This window comes from Stegodyphus dumicola, chromosome X1, assembly GCF_044657685.1.
Source record: "Stegodyphus dumicola isolate Sdum_Otavi_A_Nest chromosome X1, ASM4465768v1".
Taxonomy (NCBI): Eukaryota; Metazoa; Arthropoda; class Arachnida; order Araneae; family Eresidae; genus Stegodyphus; species Stegodyphus dumicola.
Window position 1 is genome coordinate 20,757,305 of NC_140780.1, and position 13,074 is coordinate 20,770,378.

General features: G+C 32.1%; 1 protein-coding gene across 3 annotated transcripts in view; it reads left to right on the top strand.

Annotated features, from left to right (window-relative positions):
* LOC118185602 (cell adhesion molecule 2-like) overlaps positions 1 to 13,074 on the top strand; it is a 529,906-nt gene that overhangs the window by 136,987 nt on the left and 379,845 nt on the right. For all 3 annotated transcript variants that reach the window (XM_085807279.1, XM_085807278.1, XM_085807281.1), the window contains exon 2: positions 2,180 to 2,273. The gene's annotated coding sequence lies outside the window, so the exon portion shown is untranslated. The remainder of the gene's footprint in view (positions 1 to 2,179; positions 2,274 to 13,074) is intronic.

Sequence of the window (13,074 nt, forward strand, 5' to 3'; positions counted from 1 at the left end):
GAAACAGCTTGAACACTGAAAAGAAATTTTTATTCTTGCAATATACAGTGTCCATCAAAACTACTGATTATAAATGTGCATGGCAGTCCGAAACACGATAACAGGGAATAGTAATAGAGCAACATAGGATCGCATGCGTAATTTCGAATTGCTACATCCCCATAAAGGCACAGGCAGAAAGATACAAGACAGGTCACAAATAATGAAGATTTATCAGACAAAGAAGAGAATACGTAACACTATTGTTTTAAATGAAACTTTTAAAGCATCTCAAATTACACTGGTGTGCAAAAATTAAGGACGAGACGGTTTTTTCAATATAACTTTGTACAAAAGCTTTCCAAATCAACACATTTAATACCGTAAGATCCCCAATACATAAGGACATGAGTAATGTAAGCAACACTTACTAAAAGAGAAATCAGAGGGATAAAAAGAAGCTTTATTGAAAAAGTAGCATGGAGCGCAATGCGACTGAAGGCCGAAACATCCCTGTGATGGGTGTCCAGTATGAAACATCCGGTCTTTAATAGGGGATATGATCTCCCCTGACTGCTAGGCAGGTTTCAAAGCGTCTGCCCATGCTGAGAATGAGGGTGTCAATGAGTTGTTGAGGCATTGCTGCCCATTCGTCTTGCAGCGCCAATCGAAGCTCCGGAATCGTTACTGGTGGTAAGGTACGAGGTTCCAAGCGTCTGCCTAGAAAATCCCATACATGCTCGATGGGATTGAGATCCGGAGATCGTGCCGGCCAATCCATACGTTCAATATCCTTACTCTCTAAGAGCTGTTCGGCAGCTACTGTGCGATGACATGGTGCATTGTCGTCCATGAAAAGGAACTGCGGACCCATAGCGCCTCTAAAAAGACGCACATATGGAAGAAGAATCTCGTTACAATAACGGGTCTCGTTGACTGAACCTGCGTCGAAGATGTGAAGGTCTGTACGACTACCAAAACCTCCTCCCCAAACTCCTCCCAAAAAATGCCTCCCCAAACGAGAACACCACCACCTCCATACCTGTCCCTTTCAATGATGTTCGAGGAATGATTGCGGCTTCCCCGCTCTCTCCAGATGAGTATGCGATGAGAATCGCTACTCAGACTGAATCTGCTCTCATCTATAAAGAGTACTCGTCCCCATTCATTGTCTCTCCAATTCCGGTGTTCCCGGCACCACAGAGAACGCCTTCTCCGATGGGCAGGCGTTAGAGGTACACACCGTACAGGGCGTCGTGCAAACAGACCACCACCGTGCAGTCTTCTGGCCACGGTAAAACGCGATATCGGTCGTCCAGTCGCCTGTGTCGTGTGTCTAGCGATTTCTCCCGCTGTCTGCCGCCTGTTTCTTCTGGCCTGTAAGGCAATATACCGGTCATCTGCGGGTGTGGTTCCTCGTGAGCGACCACTACTAAACCCCCGGATAACTGTTCCTGTAGTTTGAAATTGTCTCCAAAGTCGTGAAACGATGCTGTGAGCAATTCCGAACTCTGCAGCCACACTTGTCACACTGCGGCCTTCTTCCAACTTCCCAATGATTCGACCTCGGGTAAAAAAAGCATCCAGATGTCGTCTAACAGATTGATTATTCGCCATTTCTCGCTGAGGCAGCAACTCGGTGTGATTTTAACTGCTATACGGCGTGCAATCTCTTTGCCAGAAATACTGATCTTACACCGACAACATGCTTTATACTACTCAGACATTCCCCATTACGTCTACCTGCATATCTGCGCATGTGCTATCGTACATCACCTTACTTAATCTCCTGATTGGTCTTTCTGTCAGCTCTGCCTCTTCGTTCAGCTGATATGCTAATTTTTCGACTTCGTCCTTAATTTTTGCACACCAGTGTATACTCAACGTTCTTAAATCATAACTTTTACTTGTTATAAGAATGCAAAAATATTTTCAATTTTCCAAGAATAAAGTATTCGTTCCGGCTTATTAAACCCAAAGCTTTTGTTAGAGGGCGCTGTATGTGGAAGTGAATAATTTTTTAAATAATCAAATTATGAATATTTATTTAGATTGCATATTATACGTATCTAAGAATCAATTTTTCTGATAAGGAAATGGCTTGGAATATTTGATACATTCATCTTTTTCATATCGTAACGATTCTAGTTTATAAGATATCTCAGTTTATTTATTCATGTATTTATTTGTTTATTTTCAGATTTTCCCATAAAAGAGAAAATAAAAGTTGCGGAAAATTGAAATCTATTGATACATCTGATTGCAGACAAATGGAATTCACCTCTGTATAGCAGGTAGGATATTTATATTTGTGATAAAGCTCATATTCGCTTAAAATAACTTTTATTTTACACCATTCGCGTTAGAAAGCAAGTTAGAAAATTTTAGAATTATTTTACAAAAATAAAATGCATGGCATTTTATAGATTTATCCTAGTTATAAAATGTTATTAATTATGACTTTTTTATGTTCCTTTCCCTACTGTTGTTAATTTTATTAAAGTACTCAAATATTGTCACGATTCTCGTAAACTTTCTACTGCACTTTTAAAAAAGATTAAGCCGTAGAAGTTTAAACTTTTATACGTTTTTTTTCCGTAAGATACGTAAATTTTTTATATGCCCTAATTTTGAGTAAAACATGGATTAGACTCGATGTAGACCAAAACGATCTTATACACGATTCCATTAAAATAAAATTTGTAAATGAAAAATTATATTTGTTGTGTTTTGAATTATAATACGCGTAACGAATCATAAGATTGGATCATTCAATCTCTGAAGTTATAACGTGCGACGTATATGAAGTTTTATCTGTCAGAGCAATAAATTTCAATTAAAAAAACTTTTACTTTCAATTTTAAAAGATTTTAAATATTATCACATTTTTTAATATATCTATGTATATGTATAAAAAAAATGCGAAACATGTTTAAAAATTATTTATGTTCAACATTTTTACAACTCTCAACTTTTCTGTGAATTCACATCAACATTCTTACTTCGAAAATATTTTGTTTATGTAACAGTAATTATTGCTCTTAAATCTGTAACTTCTCGCTTAAAAGAATAGCTCATGTTATATATATATATATTTAAAATTCAAAATAATTTGAATAATGTCTTATATTTCAGTACAATCAAAAATCACAATTACTCTGATCTAAGTCACAGCATTACTCTTTTACTTATGAATTCATTTCCATATCTAGCTCACACATACTCTTTTGGAAGAGAATTCGTTTACAGTGCTTATTCATAACTAGATAAAAAACAAATTATCATGAGTTAGTTATTTTGGTTTTAATTATTTTTAATTTCAATAATTGTTTTAAGAGTTTGTTTAGAAAACTACTCTTGTTGACTGTAGCGAATTTTCGAATTAGCTTTCTTTAGCTGTTTTGAATTGAGTTCTGTTGAACGTTTGAGTAGTTAAGGCAATTCATGGCAGCCTTTCCTGCATTTAAAGAAGAGATAACTACTGTGAGATAGTGTAATACTGTACGAACATCTAAGGAAATTTAAACATTTTGTGATAATAATAAATTTTTATTCATTTTTTTCATCGGACTTGTGCATTCATTTCGTAACGAACCCGTACGCACGCAACAATATGATTTTAAATCGCGCGCAAGAATTTTCTGGAACTTTCTTGAAATCAAAGAGATATTTATTTATTAAATGTTAAATGCACGTGCTCTTGTATTTTTAACTTTCCGGCTTAGCTTTCCTTTAATATTCGACACGCGCTACACTGCACGGGGAATAAAACAATTTAATTTATAATTCAACTAACATTAGCTATTTAAATACGAAATCCGTAGCAGTTTTCAAGTAATTTTAAAAAAAACTAAACATTTCTCAGGAATCTATTTAAAAGAATAATATGTGTTAACACAATGTGTATAATATATATGCACACTTGCTTCTGAGATCAATATTTCTTAAAAGAATACTTTCACATTGGTGGTAATTAATATAATTGGATTTTTAAATAATAACTAAACCCAGCTAAGTAAATAAGTTTGCTTTATCAATATTCTCATAATGAGCACAGTAATGGCAAGTACACAGAATAATCCTTATAGGATTGCGATGATTTTACTCATATGCGATGAATTTGTACATTGTTTATAACTACAGATGAATTAACTCATCTGAGCTTGTCTGGAGTTGCTTCTGTTTCTAAAACTATTTAAATGATTTAAATTTAATGAATAAACTTCCCATAAATATAAGGAAAAGTATCACTAAAATGAAAAAGTCGAAATCTTCATCCATTTTTTCTAAACTTTCTTGAACACTGTTTTATTTAATGAGATATTTGCAGGTTTATTTTAAAACAAAAGCATCCACAATTTGTATGCAGTCTTGTTAAAAGAAATAAGAAAATAAAAGTAGAAAATATTGATTAAGTAAATAATTGGTACAAATAACGGCCGAAAAAACACGATCTTTGCAAGAAACTCTCTATAGAAATTGCAAATGTATATCCGAATAAAAGATAGCTTTTTTTAAAACCAATTTATTCACCAGAAATAAAAAGGCTTCAGCAAATGTCTTCGCGGCATTCCCACTTAGCGAGATATATTTGACATGTGGCTGGCTAATGAATCTTCTCTTTCTTTCCGAGTTACGAAGGAGGGGTGTTTTCTAATTCAGTAATAACCACGAGCTATTATTCGCCGTTACTGAAGCAATGGTCTTCCCAAAGATAAATTTAGTGAAACAAAAAATGTCATTAATTTTTTTTCTATCTAGAACCAATTGTTTTCAACGTAGGAATTAAAAATTCAATTGATGAGTAAAAGCGGGTTGAAACGCAAAGTTTTTTCCTCCTTCGTTTTAAGTCTACTAATTGATGTAATTATCTTTTTTTCATTGTATGTGTGTATTCAAAATTTTTCCCCGATTTCAGAAGTTGAATTCTTCCCCAAAAAAGAAACTGAAAATAATGCAAACGTGCAGAGCTTTTTGTAAGTCAATTAAAATTTTATTTTCTTTCACTTGCTCTGCAGGAAAGGTTTAATCCCTTCTTTTAATATAACAATGACAGATAGGAGGCTCAAACCGAAAAGGAAAGGTTTACATCGCTGAATCTTTTTGCTTCATCTTTCAGTCGGCTGGAATGGAAAAAAAAACCGCTGTTTGAGAAATTGAACTTTTCTTCCACTTTTTATTTACTGCCGAGTTTTCTGTAACTGAAATAGCAAATCGAGGAAACAATTATTCTCATCAAACAAGTGTGGATTCAATTTTTCGGTATTAAAACTACTTTTATGTGTTCCAGTTTTAAAAGAAAGGTTAAGTAAGAGGATGCTGACGCTTTCCCGCTAATCGCTCCTTTTGTGTTCAGGGAGTGCAACTCATTAATGAATACATTTGCTTTCAACAAACCGGGACAAAAAACTTAGTCTCAGCTAATTGCTAATTAAATGTCCTTTAGATTAATGAGATGAAGTAACAATGACCTTGTGCGCATTTTACATTTCCTAAACTTACGGTTTCATTTAAAACTGAAGTGAGCCCGGTAACAAGAACTGCAATCATGGCTACAACTTCGAATTTACAGAGCATTAAAAGTTTCCGAAACATACTAGAAGGAATGCGAGCACAAATTCAGCTTGTACTTGAGACTCATTAATAACCTCTCAAAATGGAGAATAATTAGCGATGAATTTCAGAGAAGCAAAACATGATTTTGACGTACATATATTCGCAAGAATATTAAAATTCGCTTTTCGATAAAGTGTAATATCTTGCATAATTTCTGTAATAATATATTCAAGTTATTAAATTAGTTCTCGAGTCAAAAATATCCATTTTCAAACTCAGTATTATCTTTGAAATGTGTACTTAGAATGTAATTATGCGACTTATTCATTCTAGAGAATGCAAAATAATTTTCAAAATATAACTGCATAAATTTTCTTTAATATTATTACCCGAACGCAGACAAATTTGAATTTTTAAACGCCATATGTATCGCCCAAATTCCTATCGTATGTTAACACATGAAAGTCAGAAGCAAAAAAAGTCGTTTTTAGTAATGAATCTAGAGCAGACAGAAACATAGGCTGCTAAATTATGCAAATCTTGCGTGTAACAGTTGATTCCAGTACACAGAAACAATGGATTGTCGGAACTTAATCCCAAACAAGATAAATTAGTTATTCAAGAAAACTGTTACCGGCTCTTATATGCTGTTCGAAAAGGAACACATTTACAAATTTTGCATCAATGAAAAGTCGTCAAAATGTCTAACACGTTTCTTACATATATATTTTTTTTTAATTTAAAATAAAAAATATATATTAAAACTCTTTTATTAACAGAAAATCTTCTTGGACAACTGCAGAAACACAATTTCTAATAAATGCAACATGAATCACCTATAGCATCCTGAACCATTCTTCTACGCATAATATGTATAGCTTTAAATTAATTATTTTTAGACCCTTAATAAATTGATAACAATTAGTTAATAAAATGAAATTTACAACTCTTTCAGTTCCGGTGGCTAGGTTCCCCAGAACACAAATTAGCTATCGCGATTTCCTTAAAAAACAAATTCCTTTTTTTTTTTTTTTTTGTTCTTCTGCTTTTCTCTTTTAACTTTCAATAATTTAAATAAATTTGCATATAATATTAGTTTAAATATTGAGACATCTCGAAAAACAATTTCCTGCATCATTTTGTGAGCTCTCCACATTTCGTTGTTACTAGCGCAATATGTTTTGAGTATATCCATGGGCAGGAATGCACTTCTAAATCCTTATATGCAGCATGGGGTATTTGATTCCTTTATTATCTGTGTATAAAGGGATGTCAAATCTACATCCCCATCAATCAAATGATTCAACCTAGCTAAATTTTACTATGAATCTACTATGTGAAATTCGCTTTCATGTGCTGACAACATCCAGTGTGTGATCGTGTTACATAATTTTGTTAATGTTGCTTAAAAGCAACTTAAGGTGTCTGTTTTCATTTGTTTTATATTCCAATATTATGATAACTGCAAAACCTTTCTTATTGAAAGCTTTCTTCCTCCACCACACATGAGCATATACATACAAATCCATAGCTATTAATATGTAGAGAACAGTTGTTAAAACAATATAGACGAACAATAATGGGATATTATTTTCATCATGCTTGATCGTAAAGCAAATCTGTAAGAAATTAAACCTACAAGAATGAAGATGGGAATGATAAAGTCTTTATCATACAACTTAATGAGGTATATATGCCACTGATCAAATGCCCACATAATATGATTTTATCACGAATCTGTAACCCCATGCAACTCCAAATACTTTATATTTTACAGTAATTAGGTTTATTGTAGCATGAAACAGGAGAAACTCAGCAGCGCGTTTGTCGAGATTCAAACTTCAGATCTTCAGGCTATCAGTCGGAAGTGTTCCCAATTACACCACGACGACAAGTGAAAGGAAAATTTGAATTGTTAGCAAACTTCTAGAAATAAAAATACTTATTAGATACACAATAGATAAAAATAGCAGATTTTAAAGTAAAACGAGTGCGTTCAGTCTGTTCCTTCAGTGAGATGTTACTACTACTTGCTATCACCGTATTGTACAAAAATAAGTGTGTGAAGTGAATTAAAACAATTTAGTTCTAATATTATCAACGAGAGTGAACATATTTAAATCTTCCGTTATAGTTCTTAACGGGGTACTTCAAAAATCACTTCTGGTAATAAGGAGTATTACTTAATTGACTTTTATGAAATGCAAAATTAGATATTAAATTTATAAAAAATATGTTATTTATTCCTATTATTTACGTATATTTCTATTGTATTTCATTATAATTTCTTTCATCTAATGTAGGAAACTGCTACATTGAAATATATGCGTTAAAAAAGACATACAATTGATCATCACCATAATAAAATGCACAAACAATTTGGCCTGTTGTCACTGTGCCGAGAGCTAAAACATAATAAAAATGGGAGTGATAGACATATGGTTATGGCAAGAGTGACGCATGCAAAGCAGCTTCAGATTTTCTATACATTGATTGATATTTAATTAATGCAACAGTCAAACTTTAAAATACTGTTATTCATTTGCCGCGACAGTTCCATCGATCTACTACATAAATTGACAAATGTATAATAATTTGTAATAACTGATTCATAACAATGAACAACAAAACTTGAACCACTTCAAACACTACCTAAAACATTAAAGCTCTAAATATGAAAAAAAAAATCCTAAGACTAAAGTAATCAAGAAAATAATTTTATGTGTGATAAAAATAACAAGCGAGTTTCAAATGGAACATAGTTACGAAGAGTTAAATTTGATTTTATGCATGCTTAGACTGGCAGATAGTAAATATTTTAAACACATTTGGCATTGGAGAAGTTAAACAACAAGAATCAGCGCAATGTTTGCAAATTTTGAGGACTAGTTTCGATGGTTCTCTATTCAAACCGTCGAAACTAGTCTTGCAATATTTACAAATGTTACGCTGATTCATGTTGTTTAACGTCTCCAATAATCGTTATTCTGCGTGTTATTTTAACCTACAATTGGCAATGCTTTATAAATCGTAAATATTTTGAAGAAATAAAATTAAACCATCGAAAAGTACTTTCAATAACGCAATATTTTTAAAGCTGCAAGATTCCAGCTATACTTTGCTGGCTAGATCTTTACTCGAATTGTGAAGCGATTATTCGAAAAGTCCAAACTGCATCAATGACAAGACGTGAGGAAAGTAAAAAGATTCGAAAAAGATTCTTTTATTCAACTCAAGAAGGAATTTAAAGACGGCACACCTAATGCTTACAAACTTAGCCAATCATTTTGGCTGCAACCTAGAATAGAGAAAAATAAAATTAAAATTGAGTTAAATAATCAGCCGAAGCTGTAAAAAGATAAATAACGCGAGTTGGCTCTTAGCCCTAGCACCGACGTACACAAACAGGCAATTAATATACCCGACCACAGAATAGCAAGCTTAATTTAGTGAAACAACGTGGCCGAACGACAGAACAAGCTTTGTTTCAAATAACTCAGGCACTAACTTAAGTAGTATATTTCTACCTTACTTTGCATAACATGCAAAACTGAAATATCATTCTGGCAGGAAGTGGATATGAATTAGGATAGGAAAGATAAGTAACTGAACAATAAATGGGTAGTTTAAAAGTAAATGCTTCTTTACAAAGTTATTAGCTATTATGATTTTCTAGACGTGATATAAGGCAACTATATTTTTTTTAATTAATTCGCCCTGTTAATTTCTTTTCCAAACAGCCATTTGTTTTTGTTAAGCTCTCTTGTCCCAGGAATATGAAACTGGATGATTAAATAAAATGAATTAGCAGAACTCAATGTGGAGGCTTGATTTGTTTGATTCCGTTTAACTGTGATCTTATTCTTTATTGCTAGTCAATATGCTGGTATAGAAATTCAATTGGCCTAAGAAAATAATAATCGCACCATAACAGCACAAGGCTTTTGCTTGTGGTGTTATGTTCCTTTGTTGTTTGTGTGTTCCTTTGTTGGAATTTCTTCATGCAGATGTCATTTAATATAAAAGTCTAATATGGCTGTCCTTTCAGGCGTTTAGTAGAGTTGTAAAACTGCACACACAATTAATCTAATTGTCAACTAGTCACATCAATGAGATTCGAATTTCAGTCAAAATTGCAATATTCTTGACATGTTTTCCAACGTCAGATAGATCAGTAGGATTAACTGTCTCGAAAAGTTCTGATTTCAAACTGTAACGCAAATCCACGTAATTTTAAACCACTAACCACGTGGAAAGATTTCTTCATTACCCCGAATAAACGGTTTAGAATTATACATTAATCTTTCTGACTTCTATTTGCAGTGATTTCAGCTTAAATCCAAAATGAGGCTTAAAATAAATTTGTTTCGTTTTAAAACTTATATATTTAGTTAACGCTTCTTTAGTTTGCTAATAGAACCCTTTATTCTGGCAATTGAAAAAACAGTGAAAGAAGCCAGTAGAGAAAATGTCACGATTTTAGAAAAATTAAAATAATCTCCCAATTTAATTATGCAAAATGGGATAAAATTTAATACATTTAGTCTAGATAAAAATTAGTTAGAGTTATATGAAAATATGAACTTTCTAAAATTTAAACTGCTCTTTTGAGATAACTTGTAGATTTCCATTTGTCCCAAAGGATTTATATCAAGAAATATATTAAAACCATAGAATTTGCTTGAAATTGAAAAAATATTATTTTAATAATTATTACCCAGCGATTAGAAATAAGTGTCATGTTTCATCTGAATAGATGATAGAATAATAAAAATAAGTGTTCAATTCCGCTGGGAATACAATTTAAAAATTTCTGAATTTCTCACCATAGGTTTATCATCAAAACAAAGGAAAGAACTAAATTTATCAAAGTTGCAAATAAAGGGTTACATAACTTTAAATTGCTCATATTATTAACAATTTGAAGCTCAAATATTTGTTAATATTATTAAAAGCTGATTGTATTACTGAAATTATGTAAAGAATTGGATAATTATATTTTATTCTTACGAAACCTTTGACTGAAGCAGCTAAAAATCGAATAAGGCAGTGAAAGAAATCTCATTTCCAGGTATTACCGTATTTGCCGGCATATAAGACGCACCCTTATTTAGACGGTCACACACAAGGGAAAAAAGTTTCAATAGCGTGGTTTCTTTTAGTTCTCGCGTTTCGTAAAAGCCAAATAAACAATTATTGAATGCAATTACCTTCACGTATAAGACTGTGTCCTTCACGTATAATACGCAGGTAACGTTTTTGAGACCAAATTTAGGAAAAAAAGTGCGTCTTATATGCCATCAAATACGATAATCTACAATATTTATCACTCATTGTTGCTTAAACTGTAATTCGTTATTTAACGTTCGACAGTTCACATATCCTCATACTGCATTTCTTATTATAAGTGTAGCATAAACTCATTTTTCAAACCGTTATTTTAGTTTTATACTCTTTGACTTCAAACCATTAAGAATGAAAGAATACTTGTGAGCAATTACTTTAAAATGTCTTATAAATTTGTAAATGAATGTCTCTTGATGACGTCAATGTTGCTAGATGAATTTCGATACTTAATGTTAAGTGATACACAAAATTTATTCTTTTTATAAGAAGAGCAACTCATTTGAAACCAAAATTTATGTTAATTATTTTACTTTTACTTTTTAATCAATTAAATGTCAATTATATTATTTTTTATTTTTTTTATTTATTAGTATCGTACACAGCAATTACTGAAATTTTGAAATTTCGTGTTTAAATGCAAGGAGGAGGATTTATCATTTACATCTTATGCATTTTCAAGCATTATGCGCAATAGCAAATGCAGTGAAATAAATTATTTCCCACGATGACTTATTACTACATTAAGTTTATTAACAGACGGTACTAAATCTTGCTGCATTAATGGTGCAGCGACTTGTGATCATTCTTGTCTTCGCTCCCCATTCATACAGAAGAGAGATAGAGAAAAAAAAACGACCCCCTTCCCTGAAAGAGACAGGATCTTTCATTTTGAGTTGTTACTACTTCTTGCAATTTTGCGGGATAAAAAGCTTGCAGTTATATAGACCGCTCCATCACCTAATTCGATGATTTATTTAAAGAGTGATTCTCGGAAAGCTGATTTATTGGAATTAGAAACCTATAAAAATCGCCCAACATCTTCTCAATTGCGGAGCGGAACCGCCTTCATCCATGAACTCTAGAGACACATTTAGTATGAAATACTGAAGTGGGTAACGAAGAGTATCAGAAACTGCAGAACTAATTTTACAAAGAAATACATTTCTATTATATTTTCTACAAATTTTATTGAAATCTCCTTGGATTGTTAATGAAATTCTGAAAAAAAAAAAAAAAAATTCAGCCATTCTTACGTTACTTTACAACTACTAAATTTTTCATAATGTATCGAGGAAAACTCGCTTCTGCATCTATTAATGAAATATATATATATATATATATATATATTTGTAATAATAAAATTCCATAGTCAAGAATACACTTAAAATTCTAACTGTATGTTCTTTTCATTTTTAATGGCGACGGTCTCTTATTTGAAAGTACGTGGAATTAAATACACAGCCCCGTAGTCAAGTTGTTCTTCCCGCCTTTTCTACACGTACAGTTATAGAATGTTCTGGAAATATTTAAAGAGAACTGTATTTGCTGACGAGGCTGACGTCATTTCTTGGAAGCTCCGCCTTTCCAGAGGCTATAAAAGGACTCGCAAAAGAATATCGGGGCTTTTTCTTTAATGTCACGATGCAGTAAACTTCATACAAAATATTATTAGTAATTCTTTTTATTTCCTCCGTATATCTGATTTTGTAACTGCTATTTCTCCTGAATAATAATAAATGGATCCTGTTTTTTAAACTTATCGTCTGATAATTTAAGCTACGACTAAAGCTGGTACATCACACACACACACATATATATATATATATATATGCCCAGAAATATTACTGAAGACCTTTTCTTATATTTTGCGTGGTCTTAGTAATTATTAAATCCGTAACAGATTTGAGATTAATCTTTTAATCACTAATCAAAAATAGAAAAAACTTTGGAATTTTTAAAACAACAAAGTGCAGTATAGAGGCAGTTTCTTTGAAATATTTGAACATGCCTATAAAAGGTTAAAATTAGTGCCATACTTAAAAAATTATTCTAGTACTTTTTTAGAATTTAGAACTCAGAAATAATTGATCACTTTCACTTTTTTGAGAAAGTGTTTACATGACTGAAGGTCGTTTTATCGATTATTATCAAGTCAAACACACTTTCATTTTCCTTTACAACTTGACTAATCGCTTATCGAAATTTCTATGTGGTAAAATATTTAATCATAGCGACACATTATTTTAATATGTAGTTTTAAAAGTGCATTGAAGCAACAGCTTCAATTAGTGCATTGAAGCAAACACACAGTAAAAGTGCTGCTGGTTGGGGATTATTGCAAGCATTCGGATTACATTCTTATTTCGTTTTAAAGAAGATTTTTTAAATATTTCTAAATTCAGCATGGAACAG